The sequence below is a fragment of the Sorex araneus genome, chromosome 1, assembly GCF_027595985.1.
Source record: "Sorex araneus isolate mSorAra2 chromosome 1, mSorAra2.pri, whole genome shotgun sequence".
Lineage (NCBI taxonomy): Eukaryota > Metazoa > Chordata > Mammalia > Eulipotyphla > Soricidae > Sorex > Sorex araneus.
In genome coordinates, this window is record NC_073302.1 from 27,578,221 (window position 1) to 27,602,044 (window position 23,824).

The 23,824-nt window shown below is 41.6% G+C and overlaps 2 long non-coding RNA genes across 2 annotated transcripts in view; both read left to right on the plus strand.

The window, feature by feature from the left end:
* The window catches only part of LOC129400830 (uncharacterized), a 76,822-nt gene extending 53,882 nt beyond the window's left edge, over positions 1-22,940 (plus strand). Inside the window, exon 4 of the long non-coding RNA XR_008627925.1 lies at positions 22,453-22,940. This is a non-coding gene — a long non-coding RNA (uncharacterized LOC129400830). The remainder of the gene's footprint in view (positions 1-22,452) is intronic.
* Positions 6,170-10,533, plus strand: LOC129400831 (uncharacterized). Its single transcript, XR_008627926.1, has 2 exons — positions 6,170-7,935; positions 8,560-10,533. It is a non-coding gene; the product is annotated as an uncharacterized LOC129400831 (long non-coding RNA).
* Positions 22,941-23,824: the final 884 nt, after the last annotated feature.

Here is a 23,824-nt window from a genome sequence, read left to right on the forward strand (position 1 = left end):
CCTTCCTTCCTTCCTTCCTTCCTTCCTTCCTTCCTTCCTTCCTAATTTATTTCCCTCCTTCCTACCTTCCTTCCTTCCTTCCTTCCTTCCTTCCTTCCTTCCTTCCTTCCTTCCTTCCTTCCTTCCTACCCTCCCTCCCTTCCTCCCTCCCTCCCTCCCTCCCTTCCTCCCTCCCTCCCTCCCTCCTTCCCTCCCTCCCTTCCTTCCTTCCCTCCCTCCCTCCCTTCCTTCCTTCCTTCCTTCCTTCCTTCCTTCCTTCCTTCCTTCCTTCCCTTTCCTGCTTTCCTTTCTCCTTCCTCCTTTCCTTTCCTCCTTCCTTCCTTCTCTCCTTCCTTTCCTTTAAGCAACAACAACCTGAGTGCCATCTTGTGCCCAACAAGATTTCTCTTTTTATGAAATTTGCTTTCAAATAGAGGGAAATGGGTGTTAAGTTAGTAAATAGGAGCCAACCAGTAAATTTATAGAGTACCAGTGCTCTAAAGGAACAAGATGTCTGAGGAGAGAGCAGTTTTGACCTGATTGTTGGGAAAGTCTTTAAGGAAAGTACTTCAAACTGAGACCATTTTTATCACTGAGTGATAGAGAAGCCACTTTCCCACAGGAAACTGACACAAGAGAATTCCGGGAAAGTGGCCAGACCCTGAGGTGAGAATGAACTTGGTGTCTAAGACCTCAAAAGGCTGTGTGATGGGTGTTGGTGCAGGTGTTGTTGTAAAAGGCACTCGGAAATACTGAGTGTCAAAATGTTTGATAAAACCTCCCAGTTTATTTGTGAACAAGAAACTTAGCATTCTAGATGGAGTTTCCAAAGCACTTCATTTTTTTCTTTGAGCAACTGCTGGAGCTCACAAGGGCTCATCCTTCTCCTGTTTGTTCATTCTCAGTGAAACAGAGAGCATTTCTGTGCTAGCCCCCACGGAGGTGACAGCCAGCTTTGGGAGAATTTCTGGAAATTGAACCAAACTCTTGGATGTAGCTTTTTTGAGTAGGTCTTTCAAACTGAGAGTTCCATGGGCCCTTGTCCCATTGCTGGCAATCAGACCCCATGATCCTAGTTATGTCTCTGCTCCTGGTACTTGATCTGTAATGAAAACAAAGAACTTGGTCAGGAGACTAGAGCAATAGCACAGCAGGTAGGGCGTTTGCCTTGCACACGGCAGACCTGGGTTCAATTCCCAGCATCCCATATGGTCCCCTGAGCACCGCCAGGAGTAATTCCTGAGTGCAGAGCCAGGAGTCACCCCTGTGCATCGCTGGGTGTGACCTAAAAAGCAAAAATAATTAAAATTAAAATTAAAAAACAAAAAAGACACAAAGGCCTTGGTTAGACTATGCTTCCCTCTCTTCTTGCTCCACACGACCTTGAGTAGTCTGGTGAAGACACGGGGACATGGGTTATTTTAATCACACACTTTGTGAAGTTGTCCTGTGATGAGAAATAAATATTTAACTTTCGTTCTGTTTCTTATCTTAGATCTTGTCAAACCCCTGTCATTTGCTGAGTGACAGGGATACTTAGAGCTTCTTTGGTTCTTCATAATAAGCTTCTTTAGGTCATACTTGTGTTTATGCTAATGAAATGACTCTTCGGGGGTTTGGGTTGGACGGTTTAAGGATGAAGTCTGAAGCCTGGTTACTGGAAATACCAAGTTGTGATTAGGATATAGGAATTTTCAGCACCATTCCCACCAACTTCTGGGTTAGCGGAGAGGGGCTAGAGACAGACTTAATCACCCATGGTTGAAGATTAATCCATCATGCCTCCATAATTTAACCTCAATAAAAACCTCAGAGGAACCGTTTAGGAAGCTTCTGGTTGGTGATTGTATTTAGGTGCTGGGAAAAAGACACCAAAGTCCAGAGCTACAGAATCTTCTGTGCTCAGAACCCATAAGGACCTTGCTTTCTGATCCTCTTCTGTTCATCTGTATTCTTGACTATATTCTTCACAGTACGCCTGAAATAGTGAACTGTGTGCCTGAGTTTCTGAGCTATTATAGTATATCACTAAATCTTGGAACAAAATTGGACAGAAGTGCGAATGACCTAGAAATGTGAATGGGAACTAAAGTTAAGAGTGGGGTTAGTTTTTTTGGAACTGTGGGCACTTGCCTTGCATGTGCTGACCTGGGTTTGATTCCAGCACCCCATACGGTCAGCCGAATCCACCAAGAGTAAGCTCTGAACCTAGACCCTGGAGTAATCCCTGATCACTGTGGATTATGGCCCCCAAACGAACAACAAACAAACAAAACCCACCTTATTTACTTACTTCTGAAGGTTTTTAGACATTGTCCATTAAGAGTAAGAATCTTACTAAGTCTTTGTAAGATTAAGACGTAGTTCAATTTCTGGTCCCTGAGATTTACCAGAAGTGATCCTTGAGGGGCTGGAGCAATAGAACTGCGGGTAGGGTGTTTGCCTTACACTCGGTGCAACCGGGTTCAATTCCCAGCATCCCATATGGTCCCCTGAGCAGGAGTAATTCCTGAGTGTAAAGCCAGGAGTAATCCCTGAGCATTGCCTGGTGCGATCCAAAAAGAAAAAAAAAAAAGACAAAATGATCCCTGAGCACAGAACAAAGAGTAGAACATGAGCACCATGAGATGCGACCAGAAGAAATAGCAGGGAAAAAAAGAACTAAAAATCACTGACTCATTGTGATTTTTATGATATCCTGGTATCATAACTCTGATATCATGGACTTGGAGTATGGAATATTGATCTTCTGTATTTTTCCTCATGCACTTGTTCTTGGATAGTCTGTACGTGCCTCCATTTTGTGAATTTTTGATGTATTACTATAAAAGGGAACGCAACATAAAGGTCACAGGATTGGAGATTGTGCCATTAATCTTTAATGCATTCATTTCCCTAAATTTCATACAATCCAGTTCCAAAATCACTGAAAGTCTTACTCTTCTGATTAATGACACTCTCATTCATGTCTCATTGACGAGAGAAGAGAAAAACGGATGGAGGTTAATGCATTTTATCCAGTTAAAACACTAACAAAAACACATACACACAAACAGCCTGGGATACAGAAATTATTTGGAGGTGGGAGACAGGTAGCTTTTAATTACAGGTTCCAGGAATATGCCGATAGAAGAGCAAGGTAGAAAATTATCTAGGTAATTGGCTGTGATTCCAAAATTGAGGAATTAAATCTGTTCTGGTAATTTAAATTTGGGAGACATCAGAACATATCTGTAATGGAACCCTAGGATTAAATGAAATGGTCCAAGGAGGTGGAATAACGTGACCATACAAGAAAACCTGGGAGAGAATCTCAATATTAGGGACTAGCCAGTCAATGGGCTAAGGATGTAGCTCAGTAGGTGATTGCATGCCTTGCTTATGTGTGGACCTGGGATTTATCCTTGGTATCACACTCATTCACACACACACACACACACACATTCAGAATGTCTAACAATGTAAAGACAAGGTGTTCAATATCTCTCTGGGGAGTGTACTTGCAGAAAGAAGCACAGTACTCCTTCAGGCCAGGAAGAGTTGCAGAAATACAAGCTGTGTCATTCTTGAGGAACAATATCTGCTGGATATCCTCAGACCACTTCCAGCCAATAACTCCACACTTTCCAACATAGGGCTCTCCTGAACTTGAGGTACATATTATTTGGTGTCTCCCTGATGTTCCCAAGTACTTCATCCTTCCTTGCTGAGCCAGTTCCACCGACAAATATTTAAAAGGGAGAATACCGGGGACCAGGTGCTCACTCAATAAAGATATGAAGAAGAGGAAGGAGTTAACCTTAGAGAACTGTAGCATCATTCAAGGGAAAAAGGACAGAAAACTATTTTTAAAAACAAAAATATCAAGTATTTCCAAATATTAAATATCTGTATTGCACTTTAACTCTAAGGAGTTGGCAATGCATTCTTTCTTTCTGTGTTCCATTACTCAATGTCTGGCACAGAGAAGAGCTATAAAGAAATGTTTGTAGCACTGATTTGATGTACTTTCAAACCAGGAACACCTTCCCTGAGGATTTATCACAAACCTCCCCAAGAGACCCTGTCACTTTTGCTTAGGCAATAATTTCATCAGTCAAAGGAGGGAATTGGATCACTTTCTGGGACAAGCAGTGTAAAACTCTTGTCAATTGCACCAGACTGGCTTATTATCCTAGCATGACTGTTTTTACTTTTAATTTATGTTGTTATAGTTTATACATACATAAAAACTTGAGTTAGGAAAATTCAGTTTTATTTGTTTTTTGTTTGTTTGTTTGTTTGTTTGTTTTTTGCTTTTTGGGTCACACCTGGCGATGCACAGGGGTTACTCCTGGCTCTGCACTCAGGAATTACCCCTGGCCATGCTCAGGGGACCATATGGGATGCTGGGATTTGAACCCGGGTCGGCCGCATGCAAGGCAAACGCCCTACCCGCTGTGCTATCTCTCCAGCCCCGGAAAATTCAGTTTTAATGATAAATTTTATACTTAAAAGAGCCATCATGAAAAGTGGGAATGAAGAGTTCTGTCTAATGAGTAGTGAGATTTAGTTTGGGATAGATTTGTGTTTGTGTGTGTGTTTGTGTGTATGTGTAGGTATGTGTGTATGTATGTGTGTGTTTGTATGTGAGTATGTGTGTATATGTGTGTATTTCGATCCCATGATCACACATGCAAGTCATGTGCTCTAGTGCTAAGTCACATCCTTCCCAGAGTTTTGGTTTTTGCAAGATACAAAGAGTTTCAAAGGTAAGTGGCATAATATGAATGCATTTAATGATATTGTGTGCTTGAAAGGGGTTAGAAAGATAAATTTTGTGTCATATGCATTTTACTACTACTAAAATAGTTGTAAAACATTATAGTTTCATTTAAAAAAGTAATCACTGCATATTCAAGGATTTGGGAGTTACTGTGTTTCTCTGCTGGGTGGTGAAGGGGAGATCTAAGTCAAGGCACTTACTGCAATGACATGAACATTGTATGATGTAACTCTTTGGGAGTAGCGCAGTGTACAGGGAGGATTTGGGATTTTGTTATAGGCTTAATTGTGTCCCATGAAAGATATGACCAAGCCCCAGCCACCTCTAGTACGAGCGAATGGAACCTTATTTGAAAATAGTCTTGGCAAATGTAATCATGTTAAGATAATTGGTTTAATGCACTCTGACTAATGGCCTTCTAGAAGAGGCACAGAGACAGGAGATGTTACAGGGAATATGTTCTGTGATGAAGGAGAATTGCAGTGAGATAGCTCCCAGTCAAGGAACTCTAAGGATTGCTGACAGTCACCAGAAGCTAGAGAGAGGCAGGGAAACATTCCCCTAGTCTTCAGAGAGAACATGCAGACATCTTGATTTTTTTTTTGACATCTTGATTTTTAGATTTTTAGATTTCTCACCTTCCTGAGCTATGAGATAACTCATTTCTGTTGTTTTAAACCACATGGTGGGAAACAGTAGTGATTATAAATCACTACAGCAAAAAGAATAGGAAGTCTAGGATCAAGGGATCCCCTTTGTTTCTTTCTAGGTTACCAACGTATTTATTTGCTAGGATAAGGAAGATGGTTTTTACTGAGCACTCTTAACCATGTGCTGGCTTACCCTGAGGCTGGGGGTTTTGCTATTATGACTTTCAGTCCTTCTTGAATGGGTGACAGGTGATGGAATCAAGGGCTGCTGATAAGTATAAAAATAGTGCAAGCAACCACTGAATTTCTCCTATTTCAGGAGATACACTCCCATCTCCGAGGTTTAGCTGCTCCACGAAGGAAAGAAGCAGTTGGTAGCAGAGGAAAGAAGGAAGAATGAAGACTTGGAGTCATATAAATGAGAATTGTTCCATACTTTAGAAAGTTTCCTATTTTAAAAGAGCCATAGGGGGGATGGAGCGATAGCACAACGGGTAGGGCATTTGCCTTGCACGAGGCTGACTGGGGTTCTATTCCCAGCATCCTATATGGTCCCCTGAGCACCACCAGGAGTGATTCCTGAGTGCAGACCCAGGAGTAACCCCTGAGCATCGCCGGGTGTGACCCAAAAAAAAGCAAAAAAAAAAAAGAGCCATAAGATACAAATAATACAATCTATTAAATGGCAGAATGATCCGATATCAGTCTGAAATATGGAAGATAGCAGAACAGTCTCTAGCAGGGCATGACAATGAATTTAGGAGGATAAGAAGGACAGAGAAGTATATTTAGTCAGAAGGAAGCAAAGAAGCAGAGGGAAGAAAAAGCCAGGATCGACTCAGGGCCTGGTGAGGTTTGAAGATGACACTTATTCTGTGATGATTAAGCATCAAAGACCATATTGAGGGACAGGAGCAATAGTGTCGTGGGTAGGGGCCTTATCTTTCATTCAGCTGACTTAAGGTCAACTCTAGCATGCCACAGGGTCTCCTAAGCACTGCCAGGAGTGATCCCTGAGCACTGAGGCAGAAGTAACCCCTGAGCATTGCTAAGTGTGGCCCCAAGACCAAACAACAACAAAAAACAAACAAATAGCAAACCCGAACAACAATAGACCATGCTGAAAATCTAGGGTTCGATATTCTACGTACTGGAGAAACTTAGGTTTCGGAGCAGGAAAACGATGTGGTTGGAGCTAGGTTTTGATCAGATATTATGGCAGTGTTTAGCATGAATTGAAAGAGAGAAAGTGGGTATAAAGGAGAGCATTAGAATGAATTATTAAATTGGCTATATTTTCTAGAATGGCAACTGGCAGACTGTCATTCAGTTCTTTGGAGATTTGATTATATATGAAGTTCAGAACCCATGAAGTTCAAGAACAAGAGTCTTCAAAAATAGAATTAGGACAAAGAAACAAGTCCCTGCCAATTACCCCATTACCCCTCTGCCTATCACCCTAAATAATAATCAATAAATGTCAGGGAGGCTGGTGATTCATTTGTTTTGCCATTACCTTACAGTTTACAAAATGTAGAAAGTTCAATTATTCCAAGGGATTAAGTTATGAGCTCCTGCTTTCTAGCTATAATTCAGAATTACTATAGTCTAATTGAGATTTATTGGCTACATACCCCCTACCAGTCCACTTTGATAAACATTAGCCATTTATCTCTAGAAGAGTTATACGTAGTCTATCCAGTATTGGCAGCCTTTTTATTTTACACTAGGGCCAACCAAGGGGAGTAGGAGATATACAAAGCAAATGTTCTCAGTCAAAATGAAAAAATTGCTTTATTGATTCCTGTAGAGAAATGTATATTCTAATAACCTGTTTCCAGCTTATTAAATAGAAAAAAAGCCACTGAAAAAATTTGGCACTGCTTTTGAGTCATTAAAATGCTCATTTCTGCGCATACAGGAGAAATGGTAACAAAGAAGCCACTTTCTACTTTCCAATTTTATGCTTAAATTAGATTAAAGATTATATTAGTTGAGATAAATTAGCACACAAATTAGATTACATTGCAAGTAGGTGGGTCACACATAGTCTTCCAGCCAAGAGCTGTTCATTAAAGATTTAGGCAAACCCCTACATTGGTCTCCTAAAAAAATGAGCTCCAGAGATAAGTAATTTGAGGGTGGTCATATCCCCACCAAATTATTGATCATTCATTTGGCACTTGTCCATTCACTGTTTTCAAGTACCTACTACATATTAAATGCCTCTAAATACAAAGGAACAAATGATAAATCCTTTCCCTACATTCTAGTGAGGAAGTGAGAGCTGAACATTGAAATCAGGTGATTGATGAGTATTAAGGGAAAAAGATAAACCAGTCCTATAGTGATCAATGGTATCAAACAAAATGGAGTGTAAAGATGAGTTTTTAAGGAATGGACTTCATTTTTTTTTTTTTTTTTACTTTTTGGGTCATACCCGGCAATGCACCTGGCTCATGTACTCAGGAATTACTCTTGGCGGTGCTCGGGGGACCATATGGGATGCTGCGAATCGAACCCAGGTCGGCCGCATGCAAGGTAAACACCCTACCTGCTGTGCTATCGCTTCAGCCCCAGAATGGACTTCATTTTTAAGGACAGTTTTAGAGTCAATAGGAAATTTGAACACAGGAAATTTGTTCCATGTATGCTCCACATGAGCAAAGCCTCCTCCATTAACAACATCCATCACCAAAGGGACACCTTGATAAATGTATACTCATCATTGTATGCAATGTGTCATTTGTTCACTAATGCAATTGTGCACTTATTAATGCCCACGGATGCAACATTATCACTCAGCAATCTCAGTTTACATTAGAGTTCACTCTAGGTGTCCTATATGTCCTATATGTCCTATATGTCCTATAGTCTATGGTTTGGACAAACCTATGATGACATGTTTTATTTCTACCACTCTTGCTAAAAGTAGGCCCTCCTTCTCCTGAGTTACATAGAATTTGGGGTCAATGATCTATCACTCACTTCTGGAGGGTAGAATCCCACTCATGACTTTTCAATTTATTTTTGTGCTCATTTTGGCAGCACAGATTCTTTTCAATTCCCTGTCAAGCCTATAGATTGGGGAAATTTGGAGGGTTCCTTGTATAGATCATTGAAAATTCCACTGCACACCATTCCTTGCCTCATCTCTTCTCTAAGCTCTCACATAGAACTAACTGGAGCAACGGTGATTCTGAGCAATGTGGATGTCGCTGAAGATTGATGAGGAATGGAGAAGAGAGTTCATATCATATATGAAACAGCACTTGGTTTGGAGCCCCAAGTCTGGACTTCTCCCTTTGCCTGTTCCTTTTCTGTTTCCCAGTCACAAGTCACCCATTCTTTTGCAATCATGAAGAACTCAACATCCTTCTTCTCAGATGCTTTCTCCAAATATCATCTGGTGCCCAAGGAAAGAAAGGACTGTCCAGTTAACAGATGTGCCTCTACTGGCTTCACTATGTTGGAAGGCAAGTCAGGAACTCCTTTTTGCATTTGAATATGCTTCCTATTTGTGTAGCTTTCACAGCATTGACCCCAAGTTGTGGAAACATTTGATGGAAGACAATTTTTATCTCCTGTTTACTACTGGGTTGATTGGTGAGTAGAGAAGATGATGCACCGCCTATGTCATAGATGAAAACATAACGATCTGCACAAGAGGGAGAAGGGCCGCAGCATCACGGCTGTGCTTTTGTACATCTTCTATGCTCAAGGTTGATTGTTTAATTAAGACCATCTGGCTCCTTCAGCAGGCGCTAACACAAGGAAATGCTTATAGGATGGGTTTTCTCATATTAAGTATGACTTTTGAAAACTCAAACAGTTCTTCTTATTTAGCCTGAGATCAAAAGAAGGCTTAATTAGCTTTAGAAATTGAGCTGTAAATAGGAAAGCCATTCATGGACTAGCATGTTATTCTTCCTTGCAGATACACATCATATATATCTCTCCGTGATGATGCAAGAATATCATGTTTTTGGAGAAAATTATTAGCAAAATACTGTCAAGGGAATTTGCCTGATATAAATACAAAAAACATGCAGACATACATACATATGTGTGTGTATAAGAAAAATGTCTAACAATCACACTATCTAGCTCTTTTATTCACTGATTTGAAGCCCAAGGCTTCAGAATATTTTTCTGAGGTCTTTTTTCTACAAGACATTAAAAAAATTTTCCTGAAGGATCCCTCAGTAAATTAATATGGCTATATTAAGAGTCTTAAATCCTTTAATAATTCTTTGGATAATTCCTAAATTACTCTAAGAACTGTATCCTTGGAAATAAAGCCTAAGCACAAAATGAACATGGTTTTGTTGGAAGGACCAGCTAAAAGAAAATAGGCATCTTAAAATTCAGTAGAAAAGTGGCAAAAGCTTTTTAGACAACCATTAGCTATCCTTATGGAGGGATAGATTAAAATGTCTAAAAGAAATAGAAATGTTAAATGCTCTAATTTTGCATCAAGTATGTAATTTCTTTTTTGTTTTGTTTTACATCCAACCAGTTGGAACCTGCAAAATAATACAGCACAGATTTCTTTTTGTTGGTCCTATAATACTTCCCCCAGAACAATTATGCATGTGATTCTGGGACTGTCACAGCCAAACTGATGTCTTCCCTTGGGACCACGATGAACAATTGCCTTCCCCACAGGGTGGCTCTAAAAGCTGAGTCTAAAAGCCTAGCCCATTTGATGAATGGCAGCCACTCTTCTGAGCACACCACCCTTTGTGGGTGAGGCAGGGAGCCGCACAGTTGGGCCAAAATACTTTCTCCCAAATGGTCATTGGAAAATTGCATGTGACTGCTGCAGACTCCTGTAATAATCAAAGAGGAGAAACCATAACAATTGTTATAAGTAAGCAAAAGTGTGTGTGTGTGTGTGTGTATGTGTGTGTTAGCCCTGCAGCTCTTATTTTTATATTCATTTTTTTAAATTGTGCTAGTTTGTTTTAATCCTTTTCTAGGCTTGTGTCTCATGAAATGAATGAAGCTTGAACATTTTATTTTATTTGCAAACTGAGTAACGCATAATTTAATTTTTTTAATGTTTGGGATGCCACACGTTATAACTTCAGATCTATGATATTGTTAAAAATAAACATTTCACTTGGGTTGCTTCCAGATTTTGGCTATTGTGAATAGCTCTGGAATGAACAGAGTAGTAGTGCAAATAAATGTCTTCCAAATAGTTTTGGGGCCCTTCGGGGGTAGATGCCAAGAAATGGAATTGCTGGTTCATAAGGCAGCTCAACTCCTCATTTTTAAAGACGTGTCCATGCTATTTTTCCAAGAGGCTGAAACAGTTGATAATCCCACCGGCAGTGGATGAATCTCTTTTCCCTCACATTCACACAAACACTGCTTGTTTTCTGTGATGTGTGCTAGTCGCACTGGTGTAAGTTGATATCTCGTTGTTTTGATTTGCATTTCCCTGAAAAGTGATTCAGAGAAGTTATTTGGGGGTTTGGAGGCACAAATGGTAATTCTCAGCAGTTACTCCGGGCTTGGCTCTGCACTCAGGGATCAAACCCGGCTGGCTGCATGCACAAGTGCCTCTGCCACTGTACTATTGCTCCAGCCCAGCAGAGCAGTTCTTCATTGTATGATACATATACACAATAGAATACTACTCAGCCGTAAGGTGATATCATGCAATTTGCTGCTATGTGGATAAATTTGGAGAGTGAAGTTAGTCAGAAGGAGAGGCGCAGACACAGAATTCTCTCTCTCATATGTGGGATATAAAGAACTGCAGAGCCTGGCAAGCTACCCATGGCATATTCGATATGCCAAAAACAGTAACAATAAGTCTCACAATGAGAGACGTTACTGGTGCCTGCTCAAGCAAATCGATGAGCAACGGGATGGCAGTGACAGTGACAGTGACAGTGACAGTAGGTGAATAACAAATGCACAAAGGCAAAAGAATCTGAGAATTGGTCTTCAGTAGGAAGCTAACCACAGGGAGATGGGGGATTGGGGAGACACTGGAACAGATACTCAGGTGGAGGAAGTGGTTCTAAAATGTATTGTACATAAAGCCCTGTCATTAATGGTATTGTAAAACATGGTGCCTGAAATTAAAATAATAATAATAATAATAATAATTTAAAAATTGGGGCTGGAGCGATAGCACAGTGGGTAGGGCATTTGCCTTGCATGCAGCCGACCTGGGTTCGATTCCCAGCATCCCATATGGTCCCCTGAGCACCACCAGGAGTGATTCCTGAGTGCAGAGCCAGGAGTCAGCCCTGAGCATCGCTGGGTATGACCCAAAAAGCCAAAATAATAATAATAATAATAATAATAATAATAGCTATTATTATTTTTATTATAACTAAAAGTAATAAGAGCTAAGGACAGAAAAAATATTTTAGTTATTTAACTGTTCTCTGGATATTCATGTTTTGCCCTTCTTTGAGGCACCACACAGGGTGGTAAGGATTAAACTCAGGTTGGCTACATTCAAGGCAAGTGCCCCACCAGTCCCACCAGCCCTCTCAGCCCTACCATCTTTCTGCCACTCCCCTCACCTCTAAATTGCTCCCTCACCTTTCTCCTGACTCTTTCACCTTCACAGGATTCAAAACTTCCAGAAAATGAGCCTCCTGCGTGTGTTATGAGAGAAGGTGTTAGCCTTGGAGGCAGGGATAGAACCCCCTGCCTGACTACTGTGATTTTTGGAAAAATCACTTTCACTGGAGCACTGTCATCCCCTTTGCTCATTGATTTGCTCGAGTGAGCACCAGTAACGTCTTCATTGTGAGACTTGTTGTTACTGTGTTTGGCATGACTCTTTGTGGGCAAGATCCTCTCTGTAGCTTGCCGACTCTCTGAGAGGGATGAAGGAATCAAATCTTTTTTTTTTTAATTTTTTTTTGGGGGGTCGAGCCCGGTGATGCACAGGGGTCACTCCTGGCTCATGTACTCAGGAATCACTCCTGGCGGTGCTCAGGGGACCATGTGGGAAGCTGAGATTCTAACCCGATTCGGTTACGTGCGACGGATGAAGGAATCAAACCCAGGTCGGCTGTGTGCAAGGCAAACGCCCTACCCACTGTGCTATTGTTCCAGCTGTTTTACCATTAGATCAGTTATTTTCTTGTTTGAATGAATGGAATACGTATATGTCACAGATTATTCAAAACTTCCAGAAAATGAGCCTCCTGAGTGCATTATATGGGGGAAAGTGTTAGCCTTGGCGGCAGGGATGGAACTCTCTGCTTAACTACTGTGATTTTTGGAAAAATCACTTCACTTCTCTGAAACTCAACTCTATATAAAATGGGACTAGAAAGTAAAACATAGACCCTGGGTCTATAAATCAGGAACACAGGAGCCATCAGTCACTACCCAGTCACCTAGAGTTGACTATGCAGTCACCCACTTACTATCCGAATCAAATTTTTTCACTCTTCTGTATCTCCTTTGTCTCATGTACAAAACAGGAACCAAATCACTACATCATTTGGCTGACTCTTGGGAGACTTCTGTGACTTCACCATGCCTGCAAAGTGCTTAGAAATGTCTGCTCATCGCAGCTCTTGACCAAATCTGGTACTTTGGTCACTTTCCAGCTACCTGATTCTCAGGTTAATCAATAATGGTTAGCCGTATCAAGGGTGCGTGGTCTGCTCCCTCCAGCCCATGTTTAGGAATATTTATTAAACCCGACCAGCTCCAAGGTTCTTTTTCATACAACCCTTTTTGATATCTCTTGGGGTTTTATAAGTATTTGCTCATGTAGCTGGGAGGCCAGTGAGGCTCACTGTGTGTAGAAAAACAGGTTGGGTGGGAATGGCACTCATCAATGGGAAAGCTGCAGAGTTAGGTGAGAACTGCAATCGTATAATGGACCACTCTGCCTAGCCAGTCTAGGAGGTTGGGGTCTTTGCTTTAGTACAGAAGCGCTTTTGGTCTTTGCCTCACTGCATGTGAAGATTCAAATCTAAGGCTCCAAGAGGCACCTGAAGGGCCACGTGTGCTGCTGCGGAGCTAGGAGTTAGGCAATGTACACGAGCCGACAACCCCAGGACTGCTCTCTCACATGGAGGCCCGGGCTGGCGTGTATGCACAGTGCAGGAAAAGGGGCCCAGGATAAGTTACTATGGAATAGTTGCTTGTCCAGAGATCTGATTAGGAGGATCTCACCAGAGAACCCAACCCCAGGTGAGTCTGTTTGCAGAAAAGAAAGCATGAAGAGTTTGAGACTTCTGAGTCCCTCTCTTGTTTAGGGAATGAGAAGGGTTCCTGCATAATCTTCAAACTGTAAACTTGGGTTCTCTATTGGACTTAAGCCCCTTCTCTAGTTCAGGGTCTTGTCACAATTTATTACTTTCCGAAATTCCCCCTTCATTTGGTGAACTCTGGCGGAAAACCCACATACTAAGAGCAACTTTTCTCCTATTTCCTGAGTGATTTTGATGGAAGGATAAATTTGATATAGTGAGTGAAACATTGTTACCTCTAAAATAGTTCCTAGGCTATGTGTCATTGCTTCTACTGGCCAGCGGAGATGTAACCAGGAGACTCCCAGTTCACCTTTAGAGTCCTAAGCTAATGAAGACGCCTAGTTTGAATGCCAAGTCCATTGACCCTCCACACTTATTCGCCAAACTTATGAGTGATTCTTTATTTTAAGGTCAGGAATTCTGATTTCCAATATGGGTCCTCTGGTCATACCCTTGAGTCTTTGATACTGTAGCGTTGGGACAATCAGCTTTCCTCTTTATTTTGTCTTAATATATTATCCCTTATCCTCAAAGATGACTTTTCTTTATAAAATAAGGACCTAGTCCAGTCTTGCAAAGGAATATTCTAATACCCGGTCAAAGGCTTCTCTTTACCAGTTCTCAAAAGGTTTGGGAGACTAATACCAGTTGTTGAGGGTTGTCTGGATTACTGTTCTTTACTCTTCTTCTTAAATACTACCTTGGCCTTGATCAGATTACTTGCAAATAGGTCACTTAATAGTTTAGCAATCCAGAAATAGTTCTTTATAAGTGCATCCTATAATACCTCTAACTCCCAGAGTCCCCACCTCAGTGTGTCTTGTCAGTCATGGTGTTCTTCACACTGATCTCAGAAGGATTCCAGCAGGAAGTAAATCATTTCTTTGAGGGGCCCAAGGTAGTCAATAGTTGACTGCACAACTCACTTAACTAGAGTTAATTTACTACAGTCGCAGTAATTCACACAGATTTCATCTTATTCAAAATTTTTGACATGTTCTCCATCCTAGGATATCCATTTAAAGGCTTGGTATTGGAGAGTAAAATGTGACTATGAGATCCTAGAAACTCTTGATATTTCATCTGAAATATTTGGTCATAAGACAGAATATTATAGGGGTAGGAGAAGGACTGTAGGTGCTTCTGATAATTTGAAAGTCTTTGAAGTTGACTAGTCTTAGATCACTTGATCCATATTTGCTCAATGCTGAAGAGAACAAAAAATCTGGGCAACATTGGTCAACTTTAACCTTTGTACTTCCTTAATGGCATAATCTATAGAGATTCTTTGCAAAACTCCAAGGATGCTACTTTATGTGAATAATGAATAGTGGAATGGAGTGGAGGAAGGGGTAGGGTTTATGCATTTGAATGACTCTCTGTAGCCTGAAGCTAACACATTGGATCTTACACCAATACTAGAACACATTTCCTGTCCAAGGAAGTAATAAAAATGTTGAACTATACCTTTTTGCATCTCCGGGATATATTCCCAAGAGTGGTATTGCTGGGTCAAATGGAAGCTCAATTTCTAATTTTTTGAGAATTGTCCATATTGTTTCCCAAAAGGGCTGAACGAGTTGGCATTCCCACCAGCAGTGAAGAAGAGTCCCTTTCTCCCCACATCCACGCCAACACCGGTTGTTTTTGTTTTTGGAGATGTGGACCAGTCTCTGTGGTGTGAGATGATGTCTCATAGTTGTTTTGATCTGCATCTCCCTGATGATTAGTGATGTTGAACATTTTCTCATGTGCCTCTGAGCCATTCGGATTTCTTCTTTGGGAAAATTTCTGTTCATTTCATCACTCCATTTTTTGATCGGGTTGGCAGTTTTCTTCTTGTGGAGTTCAATCAGTGCATTGTATATCCTTGATATCAACCCCTTATCGGTTGGGTACTGCGTAAATATCCTTTCCCATTCTGTAGATTGTCTTTGTACTTTGGTCACTGTTTCTCTTGAGGTGCAGAAGCTTCTTAGTTTGAGATAGTCCCATTTATTTATCTCTGTTTTGACCTGCTTGGCCAGTGGCAGCTTTGAAGATACCTTTGACTTCAATGTTGTGGAGGGTTTTGCCGACCTTGTCTTCAGTGTACCTTATGGTTTGTGGTCTGATGTTGAGGTCTTTAATCCATTTTGATCTGACTTTTGTACATGGTGATAGGTGGAGGTCTAAGCCCATTTCTTTGCATGTAGCTGTCCAGTTTTGCCAGCACAATTTGTTAAACATGCTTTCCTTGCTCCACTTCACATTTCTTGCTCCCTTATCAAAGATTAGATGGTCATATACTTGGGGGGACGTGTCAGAGTATTCAACCCTGTTCCATTGGTCTGCTGCTCTGCCTTTGTTCCAGTACCAAGCTGTTTTAATGACTACCGCTTTGTAGTAGAGTTGGAAGTTGGGGAGGTTGATTCCTCCCATTTTCTTTTTCCCAAGAATTGCTTTAGCTATTCGTGGGGGCTTATTGTTCCATATGAATTTCAGGAGCACCCGCTCCATTTCTTTGAAGAATGACAAGGGTATCCCTATAGGGATCACATTGAATTTGTACAATGCTTTGGGGAGAATTGTCATTTTGACAATATTAATTCTTCCAATCCATGAGCAGGGGATATTTTTCCATTTCCTCGTGTCTTCTTTTATTTCCTGAAGTAGCGTTTTGTAGTTTTCATTATACAAGTCCTTTACCTCCTTAGTTAAACTGATTCCGAGGTATTTGATTTTTTGAGGCACAATTGTGAATGGGATTACTTTTTTTTTTTTTTTTTTTTTTTTTGCTTTTTGGGTCACACCTGGCGATGCACAGGGGTTAGTCCTGGCTCTGCACTCAGGAATTACCCCTGGCCGTGCTCAGGGGACCATATGGGATGCTGGGATTTGAACCCGGGTCGGCCGCGTGCAAGGCAAACGCCCTACCCGCTGTGCTATCTCTCCAGCCCCGTGAATGGGATTACTTTTATCATGTTGCTTTCTTCTCTCTCACTATTTGCATATAAGAAAGCCATGGACTTTTGGGTATTGATTTTATAGCCTGCAACTTTACTATATGAGTCTATTGTTTCTAGGAGTTTGTCATCTGCATTTCTCTGTTCATTGCAGCATTGTTTACAATAGCCAGAATCTGGAAAAAACCAGAGTGCCCCAAAACAGATGACTGGTTAAAGAAACTCTGGTACATATACACAATGGAATACTATGTAGCTGTCAGAAAACACGAAGTCATGAAATTTGCATATAAATGAATCAACATGGAAAGTATCATGTTGAGTGAAATGACTCAGAAAGAAAGAGACAGACATAGAAAGATTGCACTCATATGTGGAATATAATATAATTGAGAAGTGCAAGTTTGCAGTGATGCAACTTCTGGCAGATATTTCTCTGGACTTAGTTACTAAAATACTAAAATACAAAAACCCAAAACCTAAGGCCACTAGGTGCGGCTACTCGGCCTCATACCTCTCCATTCTCAGCAATGGAAAACAAATTGCCAAATGCTTCCTTTTCAGCAGGTCTGACTTTAGGGGGGGAGACTCTCCAAACTATAATAGTGAGTTTTGTTGAAATATTGAATGCAATCAAAGTGAAAGTAAAGTGAAATTTATCAGTTACACAGGCAAGGGGGGGCTAGGGGTGGTGGGGGTGCTAGGGGTGTAGGGGGACGGGGTGGAGCTATACTGTGATTCTTGGTGGTGGAATATGTGCACTGTTGAAGGGATGGGTGTTCGAGCATTGTATAAATGAGACTTAAACCTGAAAACTTTGTAACTTTCCACATGGTGACTCAATAAAAAAATTTAAATTTAAAAAAAAATGTTGAACTAGAAAGACATTGGTAAAGACTACATATCAAGACCAAAGTTCATGATTAAAGTCAGATTTAAGGCAACATTCTTGGAGGAATGTTTAAAGTTGGTATAGGCAGTAGAAGTAGGTGTGGTCACCACAGAGGCCTATGATAACTCACTCTTTCTTAAGGTGGCTGTGTTGGGGCAAAAAGCACATCCAAAAGCAGATACTTATAACTCAGATACAAATTCATGCCATTCAATAGCTGTCAATATTTGGTTTAACTGCTAAGACGCCTGTGGAAAGCTTGCTAAGTTGTCTATCTTGTCCATCGACATTGTCATCTGACTTTGAGCCAGGCCATAAAGATGTCAACATTTTGCTTTCATTGTTTAAATGTGGTTTCGCCAGATTTTACCGTCTTTGTTTTGATGTTTGTAGAGTGTTCTGGAACACAGAAATTACTGTGCTTACTTCCTCTTTTAGCCTGCTAGCCTTGACTCTGTGTGATTAAGATTTGCTTAAAAATCAAATGCGAGGGGCACCATAACATTCTTAGTCTGGTGCCTTGCACACGGCTGACCTGGTTCGATCCCCAGCATTCCCATATAGTTCCCTGAGCACCAGGAGTGTTACCTGAGCTCAAGCCAAGACTAACTCTTGAGCATGGTGGGATGTGACCCCTCCCTCCCAAAAGTTTTAAATGAAGGTTTGCTTTTTTTTTTTAAATCAGGGTGAGAGTTGAGTTGATGTGGGTGTCAAAGTCAGGTAAATAACCAGCATCATGAGGACACGCCAGCAGAAATGGGTCTGACACAGAGAATTTTCTTCATGGCTCCTGTCCCAGTGGTTCTAAATGGCCTGATATTTCTCCTCGAAAGAACAGTAGAAAGGGAGAAAGAGCAGGTTAGAAGGTTACCAAGGAGGGTGCAGTAAACAAAGAAATGACTACTAAGCAGACAAGTTCTGCCTGCTCCAGCAAACAGAGTGGAAGAGTTGATGTCTTCCCCATTTAATGAGGAAAACTCTTTTCCAGTCTTTATACATGAAAATGTCTTTTGCAAAGGTCACTTCTACCATGCTTTAGAGCCTTAATTGTGAAATAAGCCTTTCACCAGAAAGGTATACTGGTGGGAGGGGGGACTGGGTAGGGTTAGGTTTTTGCTCCCCTGTGAACGGCTTGCCATTGATTCACTGATCTTCCCCCAGCAATTTTACTCTCTGTGGTCAGGTAACTGCTTTCGTTTTCAGCATCTTTCTCCATTGCTGACCTCATCTTCTCTTACTTTGTGGCGAGTGTTGGCAAACCACAACCCGTGGTCCAAATCTGGTTCCTCATAGATAAAACCACAGGTGAGAATGGTTTTTACCGTTTTGAACAGTTAGATCTTAAGTGATTTTACAAGTACCAACATTTTGTCTCTTGTGCGCAGTGCCTGAGATATTTACAATCTGGCCCTTTATAGGCAAGTGTGCTGTTCCTTGCTCTACATTTTTGCTATACTTTTTAATCATCTGGTGTTCCCCAAGTGAAACTATTGTTATAGTCTGTGTTCTTTGCATAAGCCATTCCTGCTACTCAAAATTCTCTCCCTTCCACAAGGGTCAGGTGTTTGGAATATGACTCAAAGGAGCATTTCCCCATTTTCTTCCCCCAGCCCCTAGACTTCCAAGTGCCACAACCTAGTGGGAAAGATATGCATGCGCCCAAGGAGTACCCAACTAGTGATCAGGGTTCATCTGGGTTAAAAGGGTATAAGGAAGACATCTATAGCAGACTGGAATGTTGGGGAAGACTTCCTGAAGGAGGAGGGTGACAAAATGGAGTTTTGTAGAAAAAGCAGTCACGTATAATTAAAAGAGAGAATTTGAGGTGCTAGAATGATAACATAGCGGGTAGGGCGTTTGCTTTGCACGTGGCCGACCCGGGTTTGATCCCCAGCATCCCATATGGTCCCCTGCGCACTGCCAAGGGTAATTCTTGAGTGCAGAGCCAGGAGTGACCCATGAGCATTGCTGGGTGTGACCCAAAAAGCAAAAAAAAAAAAGAGAGAGAGAGAGAGAGAGAAAATTTAATGAATGCCTTTGCAGACAGTTGAACAATCTCTGAAGTCATAAAAGGCTCAAGAACTTTCACATCAGGAGAAAGAGGGGTGGTACCATGATAGGGTACTTCACAAGGAATGGTGGGATCCTGTTAGTCAAGATGATTCAGGAAGGGGGCTGGAGTGATAACACAGTGGGAAGGGTGTTTGCCTTGCACACAGCCACCGGGGTTTGAATACCAGCATCCCATATGGTCCCCTGAACACCACCAGGAGTAATTCCTAAGTGCATGTGCCAGGAGTAACCCCTGTGCAACGCTGGGTGTGACCCAAAAAAAAAAAGATGATTCAGGAATATGGGAGGGTAATGTAAAACTCACAAGAGGGAAGCCCAAAGGCTAGCTTTTCCTTATCCAGCTCAAAAATCAGAATGTGCCTATGAAGGCAGCGTTGGCAGTAGGAGCCTAAGAGAGTTCAGTGGAATCTCAGACAAACTGTTACAGGTAGGGTGTAAGACCAGTTTGGGCTCCTTCTTCAAATTTCCTGCCTCCAGTTACTAAGTAGATGATGGAACCACTATCAATGTGAATGTTACTGTGTCAGGCTGTGTACTAGACACTACTCAGTAGTGTCTCTAAGGTAGGGGATAGGGGGTCCTTTTCAAATGTGAACACCTCCAGGCATTTCATTGGTTTTTTTCTTTTTTCTTGTATAAATACACACACACATATATATAAATACACACACATATATAAATACACACACACATATACCGCTGCCATGCTTCAGGCCACTTTCCGGACTGTGCAGCTGCTTCTCGGACGCACAACACATTATAAGACACTTATTTTCCATAATTACCACACCATATTTGATGGAGTTCAGACAGTAGGCAACAAGAGAGTTTATATATATATATATATAGTTTATATATATACATATATATGCACGTATTCCACGTATTCGATATGCCAAAAACAGTAATGATAAGTCTCATTCCCTGACCCTGAAAGAGCCTCCAATCATTGGGAAAGACGAGTAAGAAGAGGTTGCTAAATTCTCAGGGCTGGGAGGAATAGAGACATTACTGGTGCCTGCTCAAGTCAATCGACAAACAACAGGATGACGGTGATACAGTTATATGTATATACATAGACAATATATACATACTTCATAAAAACATAAAAATGCATACACATATCTATCTATCTATCTATGTATCTTCTATTTTGGGGAGACTCTAGAAATAAATGAGGGGCCAGAGCAATAGCTCAAAGGGCTGGAGTTCAATGTTCATCCTTAATTTCCCCCAATACTTAGTGATCCCCTGAGGATAGCCAGGAACAATTCCCAAGCACTAATCTGAGAATAGTCCAAGCACCATAGGGTGCAGTCCCCAAAGAAGCAAACAAAAAATTAAGACAAATCAAACACACAAATAAACAAGAAGTCAGGCAGCATACTTGGAAGTGAAAAGATAGTGGGAGTTTTGAAATCAGAAACAAAGGGCTGAAGCAATGGTAGAGGGATCAAGAGGTTTGTCTGGCTTGAGTCCTGCCACCACTTGTTTACCTGTGCACCATTGGGAGTGAACCCTGAGCACAGAGCCAGGAGTAGTCCCCAGCACCACCAGGTGTGGCCCCCAAGCCTAAATTTAAAAAAGTAAAAGAAGATAAAATTCTTTGGGACTGGAGTGATAGCACAGTGGGTAGGGCGTTTGCCTTGCACACAGCCAACCGAGTTCGATTCCCAGCATCCCATATGGTCCCCCGAGGACTGCCAGGAGTAATTCCTGAGTACAGAGCCAGGAATAAACCCTGAGCATCGCTGGGTGTGACGCAAAAAAAAAAATAAAAAAGTAAATAAATAAGTAAAATTCTTCAAAAAAAGAAGTCAGAAGACAAGGATTTTATTTTTAGCCCTGTCCCAACAACATGGTCTAAAACAAACTATTTCTCCTCTTGCTCTGTTTCTCCACTTATAAAATAAGAATGTTGGATTAGGCCATGTTCCTTTCTCATCACCCATTCTATTACTTTATTTGTGTATGTGTGTGTGTATGTAATCAAACAATAGAGAGGGAAGGGTCATATAAATTACATAAAGACCTAAGCAAAACTACACATAAATGATGGAGGCAGATCTCTTCTTAGAGTCCAATAAAAGCTTTCAGGGGTCAACAACTCTGGTACATAAAACAAAAGATGATTTTGAGATGGTCCCTAAGATCCCCTTTCACACTGGAATTTTCCTTTGCTGGGAATGTTCCCTGCTGACCTTCTCTGAGAATTGTCTTGAGATAAAGGAAGCTGCCTCTTCCAAGGGGGGGGAACCTAGGGACAGCCCCCACCCAGTGACAGGATCCTAACCTTTCCAGGGAAAAAAACCCCACTGAGTTCTCAACACACCTCTGCAACCATTGGAATAACTTTCAAAGTCAACTTTCCCTCCAGCTCTGTCCACACACCTCCCCACTCCCACCCTTCTCTTTCACTTGCTTCCTTCACTTGCAGAGAAAAATCTGTGCACAATCAGGCTTTTCAGGGACATTCCTAGGAACTGAGCCTTTGACCTCTTGTCCCCTGGTTTCTTGTTTTCTAGGGACTTTGATGAGGCACTTCAGTTTCCGCCCCCCCACACACACACACCCTTTCTCCCATCTAAAGAGCTTGGCTGGTGGAAGGAGCCTGGGATGCCTCCTTGGCTCATACTCAATAATTACAACACAAGTTGGGACCTTTTTCACTAAAGATGCCATCTTCCATCTATCCTGCTCTACCTCAAAATAGCAAGTGAGACTTCTTTTCCCAGAGCAACCACTGAAAGTCCAAAACAGAGAACTGAGTCAGAAAACAGGACTGAGTTACTAATACTATGCCTCCAAACTCCTCATGCCGCAGTAAAAAGAGCATGCTAACGACTAGAAAAGGAAATTCAACTTATTGAAGTTTAACTCCTTATAAATCAACATCCAGGTGCAGGGAGCCCACGCGTCAAGGCTCATAGATCATCCAGCCACAGGCAGAGACCCACACACAGTGTCGCCATCCCTCAGCCCGAAGACTTCTTATGAGATCCTACAGTTCTGTGAGGAAGAAGCCAGAAGGTCCTTCTATAGCCCAGGTTTGGACTATCACAGAAAGGCGGAGAAACATCATGAAAAGGAAAAAGAGAGAAAGGATTCATGACCATTGTATGAATAGGTGGGTAAATATTGGCCATGAAAAAAGCAGTGTTTAGAGCTGTCTGAGGGAAAAAAATAAATCCTTCTCCTCCCTTCCCCCTTGCATTGTGGGGCAACATGGCTGTGAGAATCTGGCTCTGTTCTTCCTCTCACTGGGAGCTGCCACTGGTAATGACTCAGCACAGCACTTTGCCAGCAGGAGATGCTGCCTCAGGTGTCCAATCAGGCCTGGGGGTACTGAGGTCTCATTTGAACAGACTCAGAAATTTCCTAATTCATTTTAAAGTCAAGGCAATTTGCAAAAATAACAATACTAATGATTAGACTGTGCTGTTCCATCTCCCAGTTCAAAATTTGACTTTTTATTCACTCCATCCTTGGCTCTTTCCATGAGTCCATCTTGTCTCTTCTCTGCCAGGTACCCCCTCTCAGGCCTGACCCTCCCCAGGGCTCATGAACCCATGTCATGGAGTAAGACAGCAGCAAATACTTTCTTTCTTTGAGGTCTTGCTTAAAGACTTATTGCTTCTCACATGATGGCTATAAGCAGATATACATATTTTTCAAGGATATGTATATTTTGTGTACACTGTATATTTTTAAGATAGACACTTTTTTTCCCATAAAATATCTACATCAGGGCCAGAGATATAGTTCCAGCCCTTTAGTAAATGGATCCTTTTTCAATCTCCAGCATCCTGGTGGTATTCAGAGATCACGCCTGAGCTCAGAGCCAAGAATAACTCTTGAGTACCACTGGGTGTGGCCCAACTCACCCCCCCCAAAAAAAAAGTACAATATTTTTTTGGCTTGGGGCTCACATCTGGCAGTGCCTGGGTCTTACTCCTGGCTCTGGATTCAGGAATCACTCCTGGCAGAACTCAGGGGACCATATGGAAAGCTGAGACTGAAGTTGGAATGATCGCATGTAAGGCAACTTCCCTACCAGCTGTAGTATCCAGCCACCCACACACCACATCCACTACAATTTTTTTTTTTTAACTTAAGGGAGAGAACACAGAAGTTAAGGTGCTTGCTTCGCGTGTGGTTGACCTTGGCTCAATCCTCAGCACATCAGGTTGCAGTGCTCACACTCTCGGCTGCCTGTGCTCTCTCGCTGCTGCAGTTGTATATGATCTGTGCCATGCACTCTCCTCATGGAT